We start from the raw sequence: 6,447 nt of genomic DNA, 5'->3' as shown, positions 1-6,447 counted from the left end.
AGATTTTTACATACAGCGCCTCATTTGTTCATCACACTGTGGACAAAAAAATGTTGCCTGCCGTTTCAGTAAACAGTGAATGTTGCTGGCCATCAAGCCATCAGCCACTGAACTGCCCTTGGACCGTGGGTGCGTCCTGAGGGGAACTCACGATGGAGAAAAACAGGATACTGACCCTAGTTAGTGAAGATGCATATCTAAGGAATACTTTCAATGAGCCCAGACTTGCAACTTCCTAAACATCGAAAAGCACTAAAATCATTAACTTGAGATGTCTGGTTTTTTGTGATTAGCAGTAATCTTTCAATGTTCAGCTACCTGTATGTTTGCTTTTTTTTTTCCCAGCAAAAACTCCTGTGTATAAGGCTCCTCCCTCACCTCTGCAGAGCAGTTCTCAGAGCTATCTGCGAGGCTGTCTCCCAGGCGAGAGTCCTCAGTAAGGTCCCCGAATAAAACTTAAAATATTTAGGCAGTGCGTTTTTCTTCAGTCGACAACGCCTACTCTGTGCAGTAGCTGTGGTTATTATTCCCACTTGATAGATGAGAAAACTGAGGTTTACAGAATTTAGGTAGTGTATTAGTTTTCTACCTTGGCTGTAACGAATGACCAGAGACTTAAAACAACACACGTTTATTATCTTACGTTCTGGAGGTCAGAAGTCCAACCTGAGTCTCATGGGGCTAAAGTCGGAGTGTCAGCCTCTCTGCAGGCTCTCGGGGTGAATCTGTTTCTTTGCCTTTTCCAGCTTCTAGAGGCTGCCTGCCTCTCTCATCTTGTGTCTTCTTTCCTCTGTCTCCAAGGCCAGTAATAATGAGTTGAGTTCTTCTCACACCATATCATTCTGACCAGCTCTCCTGCCTTCCTCTTCCACTTTTAAGGACCTTTGTGATTACATTGGGTCCATTCGGATAACCCAGGACAACCTTCCTATCTTACGGTTAGTTGATTAATAACCTTGATTCCCCATTGCCACTCAAGGTAACATATTTACAGGTTCCAGGGATGAAGATGTGGACATCTTGAGGGGAGGTGTTATTCTGCCTACCACGGGCTACCAGAGCTGGAATCTGACCCTAGGAAACCCCTCACTACTCTGGTCCCCCAACCATTCTGCCCTTAAACATGAAATCCATCTGCCTTAAGTGGTTAAGTCGTTTTCTCACCTGAGCTCCTTGAGTGCTCAGAATGGGACCTTAATGGGACACTATTGCACCTCCCATCTAGCAGGGGCATTGTTTGAGTGCCAGACCCATTCCATGGATTCTGAAATTTAATACAGGGACTTGTATGGGGCGTAGTGGCAGACAGAACCGTCCTGCTCAGGCCACCACACCACCTGTGTCTCAGGGTGTTTTCCAAGAAGTAGGAGCTGCACATGTGTGTGGGGGACAGGATGCAAGGTAATGACATTGATAGGTTCCAAAGAAGAGCAGGAATGAAGCAGAATTAAAAATAAAGCAGACCCACAGGGAGCCAGGGTCTCACATCCCAGCAGAGAAGGAGGGGCCTCCTTGAGTTTCTAGGAATCTTGGACACAGCTCTCATCTCAGGGGCAAACACTCCTTTTACGATCAGAGGGCATTCTTCTTCTATCACATAGACCCTGATTTTCAGCCTCCTCCCCTGGACACACAGGCCGGCTGTGCTTACTTTACCTGGTGCACACTTCCCAGAGACCATAGGCAAAGGGGCTAGAGCTCTGTGTTCACAGTGAGCTCACTCCAATGTCACCTCCCCCCTCACAGCAGCTTCTCAGGTGGAAGGAGAGTGAGAGCGAGGGCGCCTCAGGACAAACTTGACAGCAGCAGAAAACAGGCTTGGAGCCAGACTGCATTCTAATCCTGGCTCCACCAACTGACTAGCTGTGTGCCCTTGGGCAAATTGATTAACCTCTCTGGGCCTCAACTCCCTTGTCTGTAAAATGGGAATAATAATAATAATACTTAGTTCAAAATGTTGTGATTATTCCTTTACTGAGTAGCACTCCATAAAAGTAGCCATTATTACTTAAAAAAAATTCTTGGGCATTATTTTATCAATCAAGATAAATTCTCACTCTCTATTTATATTTTAAAACTTCTTATTTAGAGAAGTGGTAGGGAGTGGTTGGGGGAATCCAGAATACAGAAGGGCTGTCTCCCTACTTGAGAAAGAGTTGCCATCTTTACATTATTGAAACTTCCTATCTCTGAACAAGGTCTATCTCTCCATTTATTTAGGCCATTTTTTAGCGTCCATTGTTACAATTTTATAATTTTCTTTCTAAAGATTGTGTTCTGTGAGCATTATTCCTGGAGACCTTGCAGGACTCTTAAAATTATAATTGGAATTTCCTATTTATTTATTTATTTTTGGCTGCGTTGTGTCTTCATTGCTGCGTACGGGCTTTCTCTAGTTGCGGCGAGCAGGGGCTACTCTTAGTTGCGGTGCACGGGCTTCTCATTGCAGTGGCTTCTCTTGTTGCGGAGAGTGGGCTTTAGGTGTGTGGGCTTCAGTAGTTGCAGCACGCGGACCTTAGAGTGTGTGAGCTTCAGTAGTTGTAGGGCACAGGCTTAGTTGCTCCACGGCATGTGGGATCTTCCAGGACCAGGGATCGAACCCATGTCCCCTGCATCGGCAGGTGGATTCTTAACCACTGCGTCACCAGGGAAGTCCTGGAATTTTCTTAAAATTACATTTTCTAGGGAATTCCCTGGCAGTCCAGTGGTTAAGACTCTGCACTTTCACTGGTGAGGGTGCAGGTTCAATCCCTGGTCGGGGAACTAAGATCTTGCAAGCTGCCATGCAGCGCAGCCAAAAAATAAAAAAAATAAAAAAAAAAAATAAAAAATTACATATTCTAGTTGGTTATTCCGCTGTGTATAGGAATAATATTGATTTTTATATATTGATTGTGTCCAGCTACCTTTCTGATATCTCTTATTAATTCTAATACTTTGGGGTTTTGAGAGGGTTACTATGTATGACATTTGCTCCTCTCCCAAGTTTAGAACAAATTGAGAAGTAAATGCAGGAGTCAGATGGACAGAGGTACAAGCTATCACCTTTATTACTCATAAGGTTCTTTGCAAAATATGGGTTAAATCTGTGGCTACAACAGACTCTTTAATACCCCATTCTGAAACAGGAGGGAAGGAGGCAGGGCACAACATTTAAAAGAATGACATAGCCCGAGGACATGACATAAAATGATTAGAACCAAATAGGTCCAAGATGGTGGAAGATTTGACTTCCAGCAGACCTTGAGCCTCATTATACGCTCAAGCCTCATTATACGTAATACATTAGCGTATGCTAAGTGACACACTGACCAGCGCCATGACAGTTCTGAGGCCAACCATCAGAGATCAAAAGTGGGCGTTGGTCCAATTCCTGGACACCTCCGTCCCTTCCCCAAAATAGCTGGAATACTCCTCCCACTCATTAGCCTATGAAATTACCCACCCCTATAAAAACTGAGAACCCCAAACCCTGGGGCTGCTCTCAGCTTCTGAGATGGCCCACACTCTGTCTGGGAAGTGTGTTTCTTTCTAAATAAATCCACTTCTTACCTATCACTTTGTCTCTCACTGAACCCTTTCTGCCATGAGACATCAAGAACCTGAGCTTCGGGCTTCCCTGGTGGCGCAGTGGTTGAGAGTCTGCCTGCCGATGCAGGGGACGCAGGGTTCGTGCCCCGGTCCGGGAGGATCCCACGTGCCGTGGAGTGGCTGGGCCTGCGCGTCCAGAACCTGTGCTCCACAACGGGAGAGGCCACAACAGTGAGAGGCCCGCGTACCGCAAAAAAAAAAAAAAAAAAGAAAAAAAAAGAACCTGAGCTTCATTAAGTCCTGAGACCAGGTGTGTGATTTCAGTTAAAAGAACGTGGGTTCAAGTCCCAATCTGAGTTACACAGTTTCAATTCCATAATTAAATGTACCCAGTTGCACATAGAGCTGGAAAACTGCAGGCCCTGCTGTTGTAAAACCCATGGAGTAGAGGAGCAGAGGATGAGAGGTTCCTACGGGCAGGCTGGTTCCCCAAGTGAGTAGAAAGGAGGGTACTGGGCTGTGCAGGCTCAGCTCCTTCTCCAAACTTGATAAATTACTCTTTTAGGGTGGGTGAGGGAGCAAATAGAGGCCAAGGGTGTTATTCTAATGGAGCTACCACCATGAAGAAACAGGAAACAAATGTCCCTCACATATTGTAGGTTCCATCACATTTTCTATGTAGAAAATCTTATTGTCCATGACAATACTGTTTCTTCTTTTACAAGAGGTATAACCCTTATTAGTTTTTCTTGTCTTATCACTGTACCTAGGACTTCTAGAACAGTGTTGAACAGAGGTCACAATAGTGTCTTCTTGCCTCATACCTATCTTTAAAGGGAATAAATATGATTCCTGTAGCCTTTTGGTAGAAAGCTATTTTGGGGCTAGGGAAGTTCCTGTCCGTTCTTAGTGTGAAAAAAAAATTATACAGGGGTATTTAATTTTTTGAATGCTCTTTTGCATTAATTGAAATAAATATACTGCGAGTTCCTACGTGGCCTAGTGTTTAGGGTTCCAGGCTTTCACTGCTGTGGCCTGGGTTCAATCCCTTGTGCAGGGAACTGAGATGCTGCAAGCCAAGTGGCATGGCCAAAGAAAAGGCCATATTATTTGTAACAATATTAATGTGATAATAATAGATTTTTCTAATGTTAAACCATCCTCAAATTCCTGAGCTAGTACAGCTTGTCAGGGAAGATTTCCTAGAGGGAGAGCCTTCAATGATTGTGAAGTAATTAGCTGGACAAAGGAGATGGAGGTGGGGAAGAAAGGGAGGGAAGGGTAAGGGCCAGAGTTGTTGCAGGCAGGGGCAGCAGCAGGTGCAAAAGCCCTCAGGTGGGGAAAGAGCCACTTTGTTGTAGGAGCTTCCTGAAAGCCAGTGTGGCCTCACCTCTGAGGAGTGAGCGGAGAGTGTCTGAGACGAGGTGGTAAGTAGTAAGTCTCCTCTGGTCCCGTTACCCTCTGCACCAAACCTGTAAACTCACCTGATAGAAAACAAGTCTCTGCCTCAGAGATTTTTCAACTGATTAACACTGACAACAGGGCTTCCCTGGTGGCGCAATGGTTAAGAATCTGCCTGCCAATGCAGGGCACACGGGCTCGAGCCCTGGTCCGGGAAGATCCCACGTGCTGCGGGGCAACTAAGCCCGTGTGCCACAACTACTGAGCCTGTGCTCTAGAGCCCACGAACCACAACTACTGAGCCCACGTGCCACATCTACTGAAAGCCCCGTGCTCTAGAGCCCGTGCTCTGCAACAAAAGAAGCCACCAATGAGAAGCCCGTGCACCGCAACGAAGAGTAGCCCCCACTCGCCGCAACTAGAGAAAGCCTGTGCGCAGCAGTGAAGACCCAACACAGCCAAAAATAATAAATAAATAAAAATAAATTAAAAAAATAACTGACAACATTTTTTGTGTGGTTCAGTTTAGGTAGTTTAAATCTCTCTGTTTCTCTTTTAATTAGATGTTGGCCCTGGCTTTCCTCTCTCTTGGTCATGTCAAGGCTCCTCTTCTCTTCTCTTTGGTGGTTTAATGGGCAACAGAGAGAAGTTGTTCTCAAAGTGTGGCCCTAAATGCAACAGATTTCTGTGTATTAATTTTGTAACCTGCAACCTTACCAAATTCATTGATTAGCTCTAGTAGTTTTCTGGTAGCATCTTTAGGATTGTCTATGTATAGTATCGTGTCATCTGCAAACAGTGACAGTTTAACTTCTTTTCCAGTTTGGATTCCTTTTATTTCTTTTTCTTCTCTGACTGCTGTAGCTAGGACTTCCAAAACTATGTTGAATAAAAGTGTTGAGAGCGGACCTTCTTATCTTGTTCCTGATCTTAGGGGAAATGCTTTTAGCTTTTCGCCATTGAGTGTGTTGTTAGCTGTAGGTTTCTCATATATGGCCTTTATTACATTGAGGTATGTTGAGGCCAGTAGGGAACTTGTCAGATATGCAAACTCTCAGACCCCGAGGGCTTGAGGCCCTGCAGTCTGGTTTTAGTGAGCCCTCCAGGTGATTGAGGTGATTTAGTGAGCCCTCTCAAGAGGTTGAGAACCACTGAGTTAGAGCTTCCTGATGCTATGGGAAGAACCCAAGACTGAGAGCTGGGAGGCCTGGGCCCTGGTCCTCTTTATTCATTTCTCCAACAAATATGTTCTGAGTACCTACTGTGTGTTGTGCACTGTTCTAAGCCCTGGGGACCCAGAAATGAACAAGACAGACAAGGTTGAATTTTTAAAAAAAATTTTAAAATTCATACATATATTAATATAAACCACCATTTTAACCATTATAAAGTATACAATTTAATGGCATTTAGTACATTCACAGTGTTGTGGTGTATACTTAAAAGTAGAATTGCAGGGTGATATGGTAATTCTATGATTACCTTTTTGAGGAACCACCAAACTGTTTTCTATAG

Source organism: Delphinapterus leucas, chromosome 19, assembly GCF_059928025.1.
Source record: "Delphinapterus leucas isolate spDelLeu-1000000601 "Yukka" chromosome 19, BTC_Dleu_Yukka2, whole genome shotgun sequence".
Lineage (NCBI taxonomy): Eukaryota > Metazoa > Chordata > Mammalia > Artiodactyla > Monodontidae > Delphinapterus > Delphinapterus leucas.
The sequence above is the reverse complement of the archived record's forward strand: the minus strand, read 5'-3'. Positions refer to the sequence as shown.